General features: G+C 37.1%; 1 protein-coding gene and 1 pseudogene across 4 annotated transcripts in view; one reads left to right on the top strand and one right to left on the bottom strand.

Annotated features, from left to right (window-relative positions):
* Positions 1-18,090, top strand: part of FRS2 (fibroblast growth factor receptor substrate 2) — a 152,793-nt gene that overhangs the window by 38,211 nt on the left and 96,492 nt on the right. The window lies entirely within an intron of this gene.
* Positions 17,025-17,402, bottom strand: LOC122892366 (annotated as a pseudogene).

The raw sequence follows: 18,090 nt of genomic DNA, 5'->3' as shown, positions 1-18,090 counted from the left end.
ACTGTGCTTAACTGCTTCATTTTGACTCATTTTAAAAAAAATGCTGTGTTCTGTTGGTTTCTGTTGGGATGGTGGACAATTATTGACACTTTTATATGTTTTTAACAGACAGCAAACTGTTTTGTATACTAATCAAGGAGCTGTAGTTTCATAGAAATAAAATGCCTTTAAGAGGAGATTTAATCAATTTTAAGATGTTCTTTTATATTTAAGATTATTCAATTATCAGTACATTTCACGTTATAAAAATATAGCATCAGTGTCTAATTGAACTTTCTGTAATGATGGAAGTGTTCTGTATCTTTGCTGTTCAGTCTAGTGGCCTTCATACGCCTACTGAGTACTAAAATGTGTCTGGTGTTACAGAGGAACTAAATTTGAAATTTTGTGTGATTTTAATTGATTTCAATGTGAACAGCCCCACTTGCGGCCAGTGACTACTGTATTAGATAGTGTTGCTCTCAAGGGTTAGGAAGACACGGAGAAGGGATGTTAGAAATCTTCATGCCATCCCTCAGCTCATTTATAGGCAAAATTAGGCCCTCGATAAGTATTTCTTAAATGAAATAATATTTTTATTGTTTCAGTTTTTTTGAAAGATTTATTTACTTATTTGAGAGAGAGAGAGAGAGAGAGAAAGAGAGGGCGTGCTCGAGCTTGGCGTGCACATGTTGGGGGGAGAGACAAGGGGAGAGGGAGAGAGAAACTCTAAGCAGACTCCACGCTTGTGCAGGCGCACACAGGCTTGATGTCACCTCCCTGACCCAAACCCAGTTGGAAGTTTAACAGATCATCCCACTGAGGCGCTCCTGTTGTTTCAATTTTTAAGACCAAGGTTTGTGAAGTATTCTAGATTTTTAGAGAGTGATCACTAGTCTTGATTTTTTTCTTCTATGTTGATTTAAAAACTTTACTTTTGTTACAAAAGCATACAGTATACTGAATATACAACTTAAACAATTGTAAAATAAATTGCATTCACTGTATCTTTGAAGTCAATTTATACTCCTTACCACTCGTGTTCTCTGACCCGCTTCCTAAGAAACCACCATCTAAATTTTGTGTTAATCATGCCTTTTTCCTTTTAATTTTCTTGAATTAAAGAAAATTTCATTTCCCTCTCTCTTCCAGTTTGGAAGTTAAACTTAATGTAGTTTTCCTTTATTTTAGTTTTCCCTGACTCCCAACAAATTAGATATGATTACTTTTTTTTTTTTTTAAAGATTTTATTTATTTATCAGAGAGAGAGGGAGGGGGAGAGAGCGAGCACAGGCAGGCAGAATGGCAGGCAGAGGCAGAGGGAGAAGCAGGCTCCCCGCCGAGCAAGGAGCCCGATGTGGGACTCGATCCCAGGACGCTGGGATCATGACCCAAGCCGAAGGCAGCTGCTCAACCAGCTGAGCCACCCAAGCATCCTGAGATATGATTACTTTTTTAAACACTGTTCCTTTAATTTGCCTCTGCTTTACAAGTATCTTTGCTCATCATTTTCATTTGCATCGCAGACCTCTTGTTTGGGGTCTAAGATCATTTTCTCTCTGCCTGAAATATATCTCTTAGGACTTTATTCAGTGAGGGTCTGTTGTTGGAAAACATTTAGTTTGTTTGAAAATGTCTTTATCTACATCTCATTCCTGAAGATGGGTTTTCTGAGAATGCATCCTATGTTAGCAGTTATTATTTTTCTTTGTTCATTATAGATCTTATTCCATTCTCTTCTGGCTTTTATTGCTGTTGAAAACTCTGTAATCCATCTAATTGTCATTCTTTTATTAAACTTTATTTAGAATATTTCAAATCTGTTTTCCACACGTTCATCTTGATATATCTAGACGTTGATTTTTCTTTATTTATCAAGCTTGGAATTCACTAGGCCATGGAATCTGACGATTGGTGTCTTCAACCATTTTGGAGAAATTTTGGCCAATTTCTCCTCACTTGTATTTGAAGTTGGTCTTCTTACTCTAGCCTCCATGCCTCTTAACCTGTCTTTGCTATTTTCCATTTCTTTGTCTTTCTGTGTTGTGTTCTGGATAATTAGATCCTTTCTTCCAGTTAGTTAATTCTTTCTTCAGCTGTGTTCAGCTAGTTTATTGAATTAAAAATTTTTTTTCACTTTAAATATTATGTTCTTTTTTATAGTAAAATATGCATAAGTAGAATTTGCCACTTTAAATCTGAAAGTGTTCAGTGACGTTAAGTACATTCACTGTCACCTCTGTCCATCCCCAGAACTTTTTTTTATCATCAGGAACTGAAATCTGCCCATTAAACAATAATTTCCCATTGTCTTCTCCACCCAGCCCCTGGCAAGAACTATGTTACATTCTTTTTCTATGAATTTAACTATTCTAGGTACCTCATATAAATGGATTATACACTATTTGTCCTTCTGTGTGTCTGGTTTATTTCACTTACTGTAATGTCTTCAAGGTTCATCCATGCTGTAGCATGTTCATTGAGTTTTTAAAAATTTTATTTGCTAGGGGCGCCTGGGTAGCTCAGTCGTTAAGCGTCTGCCTTGGGCTCTGGTCATGATCCCAGGGTCCTGGGATTAAGCCCCACATCTGGTTCCCTGCTCAGCGGGGAGCCTGCTTCTCCCTCTCCCACTCCCCCTGCTTGTGTTCCCTCTCTTTCTGTCTCTCTGTCAAATAAATAAATAAAATCTTCAAAAAAAAAAAAAGTTTTATTTACTATACCTTTTTCATTTTTAGAAGTTTCATGTAGTTCTTTTTACAACTGCTTTATCCTTATTAATTTTTGGTAGTCTTATACTTTTTCTTGGTCATGTTGTCAAGCTATCTTTTATTTCTTAAAAACCTATTAAATATACTTATTTTATACATTGTCTCTGATAATTCCAATATCTGAAGTCTTTGTAGATATGATTCTGCTGTTTGTTTTGCTGTATTAATTTTGCAGAGTGATTTTTTTTTTTAAGATTTTAATTCATTTATTTGACAGAGATAACAAGTAGGCAGAGAAACAGGCAGAGAGAGTGGAGGAAGCAGGCTCCCCGCGGAGCAGAGAGCCCGATTCGGGGCTCAATCCCCGGACCCTGGGATTATGACCTGAGCTGAAGGCAGAGGCTTTAAACCACTGAGCCACCCAGGCGTCTCTGCAGAGTGATTTTTAATAGCACTTTAAAATTGTATAGATTAGAGCTTACAAATAAACCCCTGGAGGTTAGTATCCTGTTTTCTTAAATTTTGCCAAAGGTCTTATCTGGTTTATTTACTGTATAGTTACTTTTTTTCCCTTACAAGTAGTAAATAACTTGTAGGGAAGTATCCTAGTGTTTTTTATTTTTTTCTTGATGAAAAACTTAAGTATAGTAATATACCTTACATTTGTATAGGGTCGTCTAGTTTGCTAAGCATTTTTATATTTTATGATTTTATTTTAAAGTCCTGGAAATAAAGACTAGAGACATAGCTAAAAAGAGGTGGCATTGGAATTTAAACCCTGGTTTTCTTAAGATTCTTTTTACTAGTTATGCTTGCCTTTTAGGTTACTAGATAGACTGTAATCTTAGGGTCTTGTCTGTGACTTGTTCACTGTTACACTGTCAGTACCTTGAACTTTTGAATGGATAAATAACATCGGGGTGCCTGGGTGGCTTTGTCAGCTAAGTGTCTGCCTTCAGCCCAGGTCATGATCTCAGGTTTCTGGGATCAAGCCCCAGGTCAGGCTCCCTGCTCCATGGGGAACCTGTTTCTCCCTCTCCCTCCGCTTGCCACTCCCCCTGTTTGTGCTCTCTCCCTCTCTCTTTCCCAAATAAACTAATAAAATCTTTTAAAAAATCTAACAACATAGACATGAGTTGCTGTCTGACTGGTGTTTTATTTTATTATTTTTTAAAAGATTTTATTTATTTATTTGACAGATCACAAGTAGGCAGAGAAGCAGGCAGAGAGAGGGGGGGAAGCAGGCTCCCCACTGAGCAGATAGCCCGATGTGTGGGGGGATCATGACCTGAGCCGAAGGCAGAGGCTTAACCCACTGAGCCTCCCAGGCACCCCTGACGAGTGTTTTATAAGGTAGTTCTATTGTAGTCATGTTATTTATGTATTTTGTGTTTATATTTACATATATAATATATAATTATGTACATATAATCACTGAGAGCTTAGAGCTTGTGTGGAAGGGGTTTTTAATGCTTTGTATAACTAGCTAAGTTTTTTTAGATCAAAAATTTGATGTATTTGACTATAGCAAAGAAAATTTGGTTTTCTTGAAAACATTAGATGATGAAGATTAGTGAAGTGGACTTTCTGATACTAGTTCAATTCTTTTTCTAGTTATTAAACAATTCTTTTAAGACTTAGGTGATGGGACGAAATGATTCTAGGTTTTCCTAAAGTCACTTTTTATCCTGATAAACTAGGGTGAAGTGTTGGTTAATGTAATCTTTTGATCTGGTGAATTGGTAGAAGCTGGTCCCTAGCTAAATTCATGCCTTTTTTTCTCTGACCTCTTACTTTCTATGTCCCATTCTTGGTTAAAGCTGGAGGGACTTGGGCATTGAATCTTGGCTAGAACATGGATTCATTCACTGAGTTGGTGAGTCAGTAAATGGTTCTTGCGAGCCCAGGTATTAAGAACCATGTTAGGCATTGAGGTTAAGACGGAGGGTTAAGATGGATGTGGTTGCTGTCAAGTAGCACAAACTAGAGGTCATGAACTATTATATCCTTTGTCTATATTAATCATTTATGTATTTAAATTGAATATATGTAAGAAAATCATATTTATATCTGTTGAAACTTTTCTGGCAAGGGAGAGGATTCTGAGGGCTGTTGCTTAATGGAATATATAAGTATAGGGTTTGAGATTCAGAACTATTCAGTTAAGCATATTCTGAAAATTGATTGATACTTTCATTTAAATTGAAGCCTTTTATTAAAGCCTGACCTAAGTAAGTTATGGTTCAATCTAAAGACTGCTATTTGCCTCATACGTGATTTTGTGCATAGTTAGTATGTAGTAGTGTCTTGGAAATTCTGTATTTCATGGCTCATTTTACATTCCTTTATCTCCCACCCCCTCAAAAAAAAAAGCATAATATATTCACAAGCACATGTGTTTAAAAAAAAATCTTTTATTTTGAGGTAGAGACTCAGGAAGTTGCAAAAACAATAGTGTCCTATATACTCCTTACTCGGTTTCTCCAGTGGTGATATCTTATGTAGCTGTCATAGAATATGAAAACCAAGAAGTTGGTATTGGTACATTTGTGTTAACTAGACTATAAACCATACACAGATCTCACCATTTTTAAAAACCTGCATTTCTGTGTAAGTGTGTAGTTCTGTACAGTTTTATCCCATGTATAGTTTTGTGTAACCACCATAATCAAGATTCAGAACTATTCATCACCACCAAAGAATTCCCTAGCATCACCTCTGTGTAGTTTTGCCATTATGAGAATATTATGTGAATGAAATAATACAGTATGTAATCTTTTGAGGTACATATTTTAAAAATATAATTTATTTTAATTCTAAAAGTAGAATAACATTTCAGAAATGTTAGACAATGGAAAAAACGTAATTTGAAACCATCACTCTAATAGTCATCATTTTGGAGGTTTTTTACAGCCTTGTTCATATGATGTTTTATATCCTATTTTTAGTATATGCTCAATCTTGTTTTTTTTTTAACTTAATGTTATATTAAATATTTTCTGTTACCATCGTATTTAATTTTCACTATTACAAGAAATGTTGCAGAAAACACCTTTGAGCATATAGATTTCTTCATATTTTTAGTTATTTCCTTAGGGCAGATTCCCAGATGTGTGATATTGAGCCAAAGGATATGAAGGTTTATTAGTCTTGAAACATTTGGTCAAATTGCTTTTCAAGAGGATAGTATTACTATTACTGTTTTATGTATCCTTCTTAGATTGGATATTAGTGTTACTTCCTTGGCCCCCCCCCCAAATTAATAAGGTGAAAAAGGTACTTCATTGTTCTAATTTTATTTTATTTTATTTTTTATTATTTTTTTAATAGATTTTATTCATTTATTTGACAGAGATCACAAGTAGGCAGAGAGGCAGCCAGAGAGAGAGGAGGAAGCAGACTCCCCGCTGAGCAGAGAGCCCGATGCGGGACTCGATCCCAGGACCCTGAGATCATGACCTGAGCCGAAGGCAGCGGCTCAACCCACTGAGCCACCCAGGCACCCTCATTGTTCTAATTTTAGAGTACAGTTCTTTATGTAACTTTTTTTTCCTTGAAGAAGAAAATTGGTTGTAATGTCATAATGACATGAACTTTTAAAAATGTGATTTTACTTTTAAGTAATTTAGAAAAGCATTTAAATATCTCTGTTAGTGTTCAGCAGTTCCGAGCAAGAGGTTGAATCACCAGATCCTTGTCTTTACCTTAACTGTAACCTCCTTAGTTGGCAGGTTTGTTACCTGTCAAATGATTGCCAGTTTCTGCATTGGTTCTCTTTGGTCTCTGCCATTATCTCTTAATTACTATCCTAAGTCTGGATCCTTGACCTTTCCCATCTATTCGCTCAACAGAGAATGGCTGCTCCCTCCAATGGTAACACACTGGCACCTCATTCATTTTTCTTATGTTCTTGTCAGCTTTAGGTGCACGGTCGTGCAATCATGTTAATGCATTACTGTGATGTTTATCCTTATGGTTAAGTATAATCCTAGGGACTCTGTGTAATCTGGGGCATTCATTAGGATTAAATGTCTTCCCTTTTTTGACGACCACTGCAGAAGTTATATGGCCAATAATGTATGGGGCATGTATAATGTGCATGAATAAAAAAAAAAATACAAGGAAGTTGTATACTTTTTGCTTTTCTGTATGTTTCAGAAATGTTATATTCTTAGAGCAGTAGACCGTCAGGGTAATAACAAAACCCTTAAAGTAAAACAAGTTTTTAGTTGTTTTTTTTAGTTGTTTTTTAGTTGTTTTTTTTAGTCTAAGTGCCATGCACTGTGCAAGTTCTTTATTTCGTCTTCACAATTTTCCCTTAAATTTTTGGGATAGCTAGATATGAGGATCTCATACGTGATGTGGAATAGATAATTGAAAAATTTGATTAGCAGGGAATTATAAAAAAGATACATTATTTGTAATACTAACTTGAATATATACTACATTCCTTCACCGTTTCTTTCCCTCTATAGTGTCAGTGTTTTTCTTTGTCAATGGGTTCTTTGATTAGAAATCTGGATTGTCTAGGGAGTGCCCGGGTGGTTTAGTCAGTTAAGCATCTGACTCTTAGTTTTGACTCAGGTGGTGATCTTGGGGTCTTGAGATCAAGCCCAACCTTGTGCTTTGCACTCAGTGTGGAGTCTGCTTAAGCTTCTCTCTCCCTCTCCCTCTGGGCCCTGCCCCCACTTGCACTCTCTTTCTCCAAAGTAAATAAATAAATCTTAAAAAGAAAAGAAAAGAAATCTGGATCATCTTTTTGGCTTAATCTCCACCCAGGAGTCATTGTCTATTGGATATCATAACAGTATCCCTTTCCTATAGAAGAGAGAATTTAAGGCATTTTCAATGTGTTCTGTAAAATCTTTCTATGTTTTATGATTTTTTTGTTACACTTTTAAAGCTGTTTTATGTACATATAATTCCATAATAACTTTTTAAAAGTTAATTAGCCTTTGAATCTTTTTGAATTTTTCAACACAATTTTCAGAGACAGAATCTGTCAGAAACAGCTGGCTCTTGTTAAGTGTCTAGCTCATTTGGTGAGCAGAAGGGTGGGGGCACATTAAGAAAGTGGTCTGCTTAGAAGACTCTACCAGGTGCAAGTGGTCAGCCTGCGGTGGGCATCAGGGGGTGATTTATGGAGGGACTGGAGAGCGTTATTTCTGTAAGATGATAAAATAGAGGACTGTTAAAAGAGTTTCTACTGAATTATGAACCTTACTTCCATTTTACGGATGAGGAAGCTGAGGCCTCAGGGAGTTGAATAACGTTCCTGAGACAGATACTAAGCTGTAGAGTCCAGGATTTGTACCTGAAATGTGAATAGATTGAAATATAGTGTGTCCTCATACCTACTGTGAGGTGTTCGATGCCTTTTAGGTCATCTGATTTAGTCAGTTCAGTGAGTACACGTGAGTGGTCTTCAGGTTGTGCTTGGGGGTAGGGTTTTTGTGGTTATTCCACATCTTGGGTCCTAGTTTTATTTTGCACTTAAGTATTTCTTTTGTGCTAAAAGAAAAATAAGAGCTATAAAAAATAAGAGCACATACCCAGGTGAAAATTAGGCTTACAGTAATTTGTTTTGTTTTATATTGGATGTGTATGTGAAAAATATGTCTAAAATCTTGCAGTGTTGTAACTGCTGAGGAAATTGTGAAATGAAAACTTAACGGGGAAGATGGAGTGGAGAACACAGACATAAACTTTGCTCTTCCTCCTATGAAATTTCCTTCATAGTTTGGGATCTGAGCATTCATCTTTATCCATGTTATTACTTGCTATTTCATGAAGCATCAGTTGAGCCAGTAATTCATAGGTTCTTTTTGTGCTCACCCAGAACACATTAACCTTTTCCTGATAAATGTTTTGTCAATATTTAGAATCTGGTGTGTATTTTTAGTTTACATTTTGCTTTTTTAGAACAGTTAAAAAAAAAAAAAAAGCGGGGTGCCTGGGTGGCTCAGTGGGTTAAAGCCTCTGCCTTCAGCTCGGGTCACGATCCCAGGGTCCTGGGATCAAGCCCCTGCATCGGGCTCTCTGCTCAGTGGGGAGCCTGCTTCTCCTCTCTGTCTGCCTCTCTGTCTACTTGTGATCTCTCTCTGTCAAATAAATAAATAATAAAGTCTTTAAAAAGAGAAAAAAGAAAAACCTAAAATACTCAATTTCCATTAACTTCCAGATGTTAGAATCCAAAAAAGTTTTGCCACAAAATAAAATACATATATTACATAATAATTCATTAGGTTTTCTATTTTTATCACTGCAACCGGGGCTTCTGATCACTATGAGATTATTGGTGTTGCCACATGGAGTTTAAATTCCAGCCTTCCAAAAAGAAATTTAATTATTTTAGTTAGCATAGAAAGCTATATTTCAGATAGTATATGAGATTATTAGGCTATTTCTAAATCTTGAAAATCACTTAAGGAACTCTTGGTTTTACCTTTGGTAAAACCTTTGGTGGTCCTTGACTCAGAATTAAATTCATTGATATGAATTTAAATACTCATTTGTGTAGTTGTTAAACTCTGACTTTGATTTGATTATAATTAATATTATTATTAGCAGTACTCTTTTTTTTTAGCAGTACTCTTTAATTGAGTGTATCAAGTACCTCAAATACTCTTGAGCCTAATGAATAATTTAGTAAAAAATACAGAATGAAAATGAAAATTGTCAACTGATAACATTCTTGCCCTTTTTCTTTGTAAATGTCAAGATATGCAAACTCCACCCACATAATAATTGGCACTTTTTTACCTCCTATTTTCTTTTTCTTTTTCTTTTTTTTAAAGATTTTATTTATTTATTTGACAGAGACAGATCACAAGTAGGCAGAGAGGCAGGCAGAGAGAGAGAGGAGGAAGCAGGCTCCCTGCCGAGCAGAGAGCCTGACGCGGGACTCGATCCCAGGACCCTGAGATCATGACCCGAGCCGAAGGCAGCGGCTTAACCCACTGAGCCACCCAGGCGCCCCTACCTCCTATTTTCTTAAGTACATCTTTATTTCATGAGTTAGTTTGTTGTTTGCATTGGTCTAAGTATTTGAATCTGGCCAAGGAATATATAGATTTTTTGATATGCCAGCTAGCATCTTTCATTTACTTGATATATTCTAGACCTCATTAGACTAATTGGTTATGACAACAAATCTTTGTGCTATATAATTTGATTTTTTTGTTTTGTTTTAAACAGATCATTAAGTCTGTAAATTTAGAATGGTACATAGCAAATAGCTGTATGCTCAGATGGAAATCAGTGTTGTTAACAAGAGATCCAGTAGAAGGATTTCTTTCTTTCTTTCTTTCTTTTTTAAAATTTTATTTATTTGACAGACAGAGATCACAAGTAGGTGGCAGAGAGGCAGGCAGAGAGAGAGAGGAGGAAGCAGTCTCCCTGCTGAGCAGAGAGCCTGATGCGGGGCTCGATCTCAGGACCCTGGGATCGGGACCCGAGCCAAAGGCAGAGGCTTTAACCCACTGAACCACCCAGGTGCCCCAAAAGGATTTCTTACTTTACAAAAAATAAATGTGATCCTCTCCCTAATTATTAATTACCATGTTATATACTCCACCCCCTTCAAGATTTTTTTCCCTAGTTTTCTGGTTTTATAATTGAACAGTCAGATTGTAATAAACTTTTTTTTAAAAAGAATTTTTAAATTATTTATTTGACAGGGAGAGAGATCACAAGTAGGCAGAGAGGCAGGCAGAGAGAGGGGGAAGCTGGCTTTCTGCTGAGCAGAGAGCCTGATGTGAGGCTCGATCCTAGGACACTGAGATCATGACCTGAGCCGGAGGCAGAGGCTTATTCCACTGAGCCACCCAGGCACCCCTGTAATAAATGTCTGAAGCAGAGGTGGAAGAGGGCATCAGATTAGTATTAGCAGCTTTGTTATTTGTTCTTTTCAGGTAGTAGCAAAACCAAAAATCATATTACGTAGCAACATTTAAAAAACTTAGCTTTAGAGTTTGAACTGTTTCTTTTAATTTCTTGAGTTTTAGTTGAGGGAGCACTTTATTCAGTGTTACTTGGAATTTAAGAGATAAGAAGAATTCCTTTAGAAAATGGTATCTTAAAAGTTTGTTATTTTGCCATTGGAAACTTATTGTCCACGACTTTGTCCTTCCCCTTCTCCCTGTTTTTTAACTGCCTTTTGGATTCAGTGATTTTGGTACTTAGATTCTTTACTAAATATTTCTGGTGCATGTAGCCATTTGTGATCTAGCCCCTAACCAGGAATTTCAACCAGATAGTTTTTTTCTTTTTTTTTTTCCTTTTGGTAAAGTACAGTTTTTAAGAGTGCTGACGGAATTATAGTGCATCCAGTTTTATTTATGTTATCAAAGTTGCAGTGAGTGAGATAAATTCTTCATGTATCTCTTCATCTCTTATACTTTGCTCTGAGTGATGCAAAGCTGCCATAGTTGTACACATTCTCACTAAGGAGAAGATGTGCCCTCTACTCTGGGACGTTGGTTGTTGGGGAACCTCTAGAAGCGTACGTTCTCAGTCCCACTTAACATTGCCTGCAGATGAACAAGTAGAACTATTTATGCATCAGAAGATCAGGGAGAATTGTCTAAATTCATTAACAAATTTTTAACTTATTCATTATTTAATAAGATTTATTTATTTATTTGAGAGAGAGAGAGCGCGTGCGCGCGCACGAGCAGGGAAGGACGGAGGAAGAGGGAGAGAGAGAAAGACTCTCAAGTACTTGTCCCACTGAGTGGGAGCCCATCACAAGGTTTCATCTTAGGGCCCCGAGGTCGTGACCTGAGGTGAAATCAGAAGTCGAACAGTTAACCAGCTGAGCCATCCAGGTGCCCGTTAACTTATTCATTTTTAACCAAAAGGGCAGTATGTGTACATGGTCCAAAATTTAAAGGTACAAAAGGGTTTATTGTGAAAAGCACGTCTCCTTCCTACCTCCCTGTCTTGTAGGTCCTCCCCTCCCTTGAGATAGTTGCTGTTTGTAGTGAATTTTCTACATTTACAACTATACCTACTCTTTTTATTAGCTGTGTCCAATCCGTTGTGTTGAATATACTATAAATTCCCTTTTTGGTGGACATTAAGCTTCTTTCCTATCTTTTAGAAATAGTGTGGTAGTATTTTATGTATATTTCACTCCTGTGCAAATATATCAGTACTTCAAATTGTAGAAGTATAATTTCTTTGCCAAAACTATATATATGCATTAAAATTTTTGATAGATACTGACAAATTGTTCTTGGTGTATTCATTTTCTAAAGTTAGAATATTAGTTTTATAAGGCAGTGTTTGCATAAGTATGATCACCAGTTGGTTGAGTTGTTTTTAACTAGATTTATCTTCTTTATTTTTATTAATAAGGTAGTTGCAAATGGATTGCTCACATTGCAGAAGCTACTGACATTTGCTTGTTTACTTTGTCAAAATGGATTGTTTTAATTACTAGCAGTCATAAGAATTTTATTCTTTTACATAGGTAGCCTCTGTCTTGTAAACGAATTGCTTAAAAGGGGTTTTGGCTAAGTGCTGGGTATAGGGGAAATGGGGAGTTGAAAAAAATTTGGAATTAGGAGCCTATTTTTCTAATTAGTCTTACAAAAATGGTGTTTAGCCTACTCGGTCAGACCATAAAAAATGATGTAACCCGTTATATCACAATGTATTCAAAACACCCTTTAAAATACTGGTGGAAATTCATTCATCTGGCTCCATCCCTACCTTAAGAAGCTGGGCTGTGATTTCCACGACTTGGGGCTGGAGCCTAGGGGTTAGATAGGGTGAAGCCTGAGGAGCAGAATGCCTGGAGGCGGGCAGTGAGTGAGTTGGAGGTAAAAGAGTGAGAAAGAGCTATAGAGTGAACCCGAGGTGGTTTATTCTTTCTTTCTGTTGCTACCTGATTGTGCTGGGACAGGGAAGTGAGAAAGATAGGATTTTCCTTCCTTTTCCTTCTCAGTAACTTGCATTCTTTTATCAGTCCCATTCAGGAGATCCTGATATCTGGGATTCAGGTGACTTGAGATGAATTAGAGCTTGATGGAGGTGGTGGAGAGGGATGGACAGTGAACGTGTTTGTAAATGTCAGAAGGTTTCTAGAGGCTGAGGATGGGGAAGTGGAATAGAAAAGATTTCTGGTGATAAGACAAAGAACCATCTGTAAAGCATTTATAGCTCTCTTTTTAAAAATCTTTTATATTTTTTTGGAGGCAAGTGGGTGAGCAGTGTTGAGGGCATTTTAAGCATTGTTTTGGGGGAGAGGACAGTGACATCTTGGCTTCATATGGATTTTTTTTTTTTTTTAAGATTTTATTTTATTTATTTGACAGAGAGAGATCACAAGTAGGCAGAGAGGCAGGCAGAGAAAGAGGAGGAAGCAGGCTCCCTGCTGAGCAGAGAGCCCGATGCGGGACTCGATCCCAGGACCCTGAGATCATGACCTGAGCCAAAGGCAGCGGCTTAACCCACTGAGCCACCCAGGCGCCCCAATACGGATTTTTTTTAAAGGGTACTCTAACCATTCTTCCTTGAAGAGGAGACATACACAAAGGCTCTGACTTAAAGAGAATGTTCTGTTATATCCTAGTTGGTTTAAAGGTATCTGGGCTGGTCCCCCTTGAAGTGGTAGCAATAATTCTCTTTCTGTTTGGTTCCATGGTGGAGCCAAACAGAGTTGACTATACACCCGTTGTCCTTCAGACATGTCTGAATTTCTCAGCCTATTTATGAGCATCAACAAACACTTTGTGCATACTTCTGCCATGGGTTGAATGCGTCTATTTTCCTTTAATTTAGCTTAAAACTAGTAATGGAATTCCTGAGGTTTTGAGAGGAATAGTGTTGGCAAGCTTAGTTTTGAAACTAAAGGCAAATTAAGATACCAAGCAAAACAGGAGACTATTACTTTAGAAAGGGATCTTGAAACTCTGCTGACATTTGCAAACCCAATGTCTTATATTTATATAAGCTTTAGATAGGAACTGCTATTTTTCTAAAATTGTTGGTTTAAAAATAATTGTTACATTTGTGCATTTAAAAAGTTGCTTCTAACACACTTTGGGTATGCTGGAGCTCAGCCTTTTCAGCAAAGTACTCAGACATTTGGGCATCAGCCCTTTTGGTCTTACTCTGTCTCAGGCCATTTAAGTTAATTAAGATGGATCGTGGATGTTAGGAATTTGATAAGCTTCCATTAAAATCTAATGTGGTTTAAAAAATTGCTTAAAGTGGCCTTGGAATATGTTAAAATATGCCACCATCAGAAGAATTAGGAAATTTAGCTGAGTATTGCTAAAATGACAAATGATGGCACTTGTCATTTTAATGTTTGTTTCTTATATGTACTGTTTCATCGACTTTGGAAGAGATAAGCTGCAGGTACCCTGAAGGATTATACTAATTAAAAATAGGACCTTTCCTGATTGTCTATTTAATTTTAACTTTTGTGTGTGTGCCATTAGTATTCATTTGTGGCCTCAGTATTTATGTAAATTTTGCCCACCAACCCATGTTGTACTATATGTTGGCTAATTGAACATAATAATAATAATAAAAGAAATGGCATAAAAAAGTGCTAAGTAAATACCTTCTAAATATTACAGAGTTAGAACCTTTAGGTGATCTATTCTAGAGCAAAATACCAATTGCTTCAAATAAATGAAGACCTAGAAGAAAAACTGTACATTGAATATATTTGGCTTAATTTACTTTGTGCTTGGTGGCCTGGCCCTTTCCTACTAGTGTTGATTTTATACTATTAGAAATTCCATTAATTATTTTCTCATATCTCTGCTACAGTATAAGTATATCTTTGTTGTGTGGATACACCCGTTAATACCTTTGGACTAACTGGACTGTAGTTTGCAATGCTAAACTCAGTCTAGGTTGGTGGTGTAGTTCTCTAACATGGGAGTCTCTCAAAATTGAATATATAATGAATTTTAGGAATTATAGGAATTTTGAGAAAATCCTAATTTTTAGGAATATTGAGAAATAGTATCTACAGAACTACTAACAGCATGCCAGATTTGGAATCTTAAATAGTTGTAACTTAATTTAACTTTTTGATAAAGCATTAATATTTGACTTGTCATAATACTGTTTTCCTCCTTTATTTTATATTGGTAGGATTGGGTCTAGATTATAATAGCTAACCTGAAAAGTTAGTAGAGCAGAAAACTCTTATTATTACAGGTAATAGAGAGTCATTAAAGGTTGTTGAATAAAAGAGTAATTTAGTAAAGGTAACTTTTCAGGAATATTATTCTTATAACTGTATGTATAACATATTGGGCAGTAAACTTCACAAAGGTCAGTTTAGAGGCTAGGCAAGAGGACATAATGAGAGTCTGAACCAGAATGCTTGAATAGGGAAGGAGAAATGAGTCTGGATGGGAACATTTTGTAGAATATATTTTTTCTTGATTATAAAAATACAGTAAATGTATAAAATACAGAAAAATGTGGGGAAGATGGTACCTATTTTTATTTCTATCATTTAGAAATATAACCACTTTAATATTCTCAGGCATTTCTTTTTAGTTGTGTTTAATCTTATGTCCTCCTGATTGCACCCCCACCTCAAAACTTTGGAGAAAGAGTCTACAAGGCTTGATTCTCTTCTCATAGATTATGAAGTTTTAAAAGAAAATGGTTTTCTAAGATGATATAATTTTATTCATGTGCTATAGGAACCCAAGACGTGTTTGGGAATGAGTGAATTTGGTAACTGCTGGAAATCAGTGAGTAGACGAAGATAATGCCTAGGTTTTGAGATTGTGTGAATAGTGGGAAAGGGGAATTTGGCTAGCTTCTGATGGTGAAGTTGGAAGTGGTGTTGGTAGTGATAGAGTGATCCAGAAGAGAATGGGTTTTATTTGAAGGTATTGCATCAGATGTTCTGGCACAATATCTGAAATTGAAATATGAAGCTTCGCTGAGTATTTGGGGTGATCACAGTGAGAAAATGTGGAGGAAGAATTGAGTTTAGAAATAGCCACAGTTCTGGTCAGAACAGTGTTTCTGATATATCACTGTTTCAAGGACCACTCCAAAATGCAATTATTTCCTTATTATTCTTTAAGTGACTTTTTAACTTAAATACATTTATTTTAAAGGGAAATATTATATTGGTGCTAAAAATGGCAAACAAATATAACTTGCTTTAAGCAGTTGGCAATGGAGAAATGAAAGTGATGACACCAAATAGAATAGTATTAAATTTTAGCTAGATAAATCCTCTGAGTTTAAGTTACTCAATAAAAAAACCCAAATGAAACAAACAAACAAACAAACAAAACAGTAAGACTTTGTAATTAGAAGGCTCAAGGGCTTGACAAGCTAATAACTTTCTCATGAAACGATTCATTATTATATATGTGTCACCTACTGTGGTATATATCCCATGCTTTGGGAGATGCTGAGCTGTGGTAGAGGACGAGGAATCTGCTGTGGAAACAGGCAGTGAGTGGTCACACAATGAGAACCAGGAGAGAGCGATCATGTCCTAGAAGTCTTAGGGTGTTTCAAAAAGGTATGTGTGATGCTGTTGAAAAATCAAGGGAAGGTTTTTGATAACTTGCATTATCAGGATATGGTTATGTCCATTTAATGCACACTAAGAAGTTTCTGCATTCTGGTAATTCTCATATATTTGGATTCCGCCAGTTCCCACTGGCAAACATGTAGAGAATGATAAAATACTTCCTTGGTGCGTTAGCAAGTTTTATCTGGGGTATATATATAAATAGTGAATAAAAATGTGGAGAAAGAACAAGACATTTATGAGGAAATAGATTCATGGCTTTCAAATAAGTAACTGTTAGAACATTATTTCGGTCATGTTAAGCTTATGACAGATTTTAGCAGGGCTAGTTACTTCAATAGTCATGATTAATTTGTAGATCCAGGCATAAGCATAAATTAGGCTGCCATATATATAGACAAATACCTATGTATGCACATTTGCATGCACACAATTACAGTTTCCCTAAAGAGGAATAGAATTCCCCTGCCCCCTTTTGGATCCTATTTTTAGGAAATTTGATTGTACATCTTCATAGGGATAGGGAATAATTTTGAGGAATAGTTATTATGCAGTTTTTGTCTCTCTGTCATACTCCAGGGTATGAACCAACACTGGTCACAGGTGTGAAGTTCCTTTAACTTTTGGTGGGTTGGTGAAGTTAGTGTATTAACACTTTACTTTTATTTTTGTTGTCTTTTTTTTTTTTCAGCCTCCAAACCGTTTATTTGGCCGGACTTGGAAGTGGGGGTTGCTGTGGGGGTGGGGGGTGAAGTGGGACAATATTGTGGATGGCAGGGCCTGGTGAGGGCGGGTTGGGCAGGTGTGGCCCTCAGGCGAAGGTGGAGCCGTTCCAGCCCACGTTGGCGGCGTTCATGTCGTAGTAGTTGATGTAGATCCTATCCGGGCTGACTCGCAGGCGATCGGATGGCAGGCGATCGGACGGGAGGCCGCACAGCAACTTGCTGTAGAAGCGGTTCTGCGGGCCTCCGATCTTGCCGATGCTGTGCAAACTGCAGAGCGCGCACGGCTCACTGTTGCCGCCGAAGGCCATGAGCTGGTCTGGGACCACGTGCACCGCGATGCACTGGGCCGGCTTGCCGGTTGCCTGCGCCAGCTGCTGAGTGAGCGAACTCGGAAAGGAGTCCGTCCGGCACGGAGGAGCGAGGGACGTTGGTGTTCACCACGAACATCGGCATGCTGGCGGAAAAAACGGCCTGGACCGGTGCACGGGAACTAATTGGCATGCCTCCCGCTGCAGCCCGGGAACCTGAGCTCTTTGTTGTCTTTAAAATGAAAATTTGTCCTTGAACTCTGAATAAATTTTGGAAGTTCTTTGAGTTTATAGTGCTAAAATCATTCTGTGAATTACCCATAATAGTGCTTTGTTTTTCTCTGCATTATAAAATTTGTTTTCAGGAATGTGTGCTTTCCACACCTTTTTTCAAGCTGAATTTAGGTGGTCCCGATTTGAGATTAACCTTTTTAAATGTAAAAAAGTTTTATTTAGGAACTGGAGTACTTGAGAAAATTTATCAAATTGATACATATGATGATTCAGCCTTAGTCCCTTGCCCCATTTTAAAGAATGAGATGAAGTGTAAGTAGACAAAATACATAGCGGCAGTTGTCGGGGCCCCAAACCCTGTAACCATCGTGAAGTATAGTACTGCATCATCTAACCATCATTTAGAACAATGATTCTTTGGGGCAGAAAGACGTTCATGACTCCCAAGCAACCAACCAAAAAATCATTTTTAGGAATGTACCTTGTTTAAGTTGGGAAGTGCTGTAGAAGTAATTGATTCTGGCAGAAAAGAAATGTGTTAAAAGAGAACTGGGTATCTCTTTTGCCATTACATGCTCTGGAAAGTGCTCGAGTCTGAA

Source organism: Neovison vison, chromosome 12 (genome assembly GCF_020171115.1).
Source record: "Neovison vison isolate M4711 chromosome 12, ASM_NN_V1, whole genome shotgun sequence".
Taxonomy (NCBI): Eukaryota; Metazoa; Chordata; class Mammalia; order Carnivora; family Mustelidae; genus Neogale; species Neogale vison.
The sequence above is the reverse complement of the archived record's forward strand: the minus strand, read 5'-3'. Positions and strand labels throughout refer to the sequence as shown.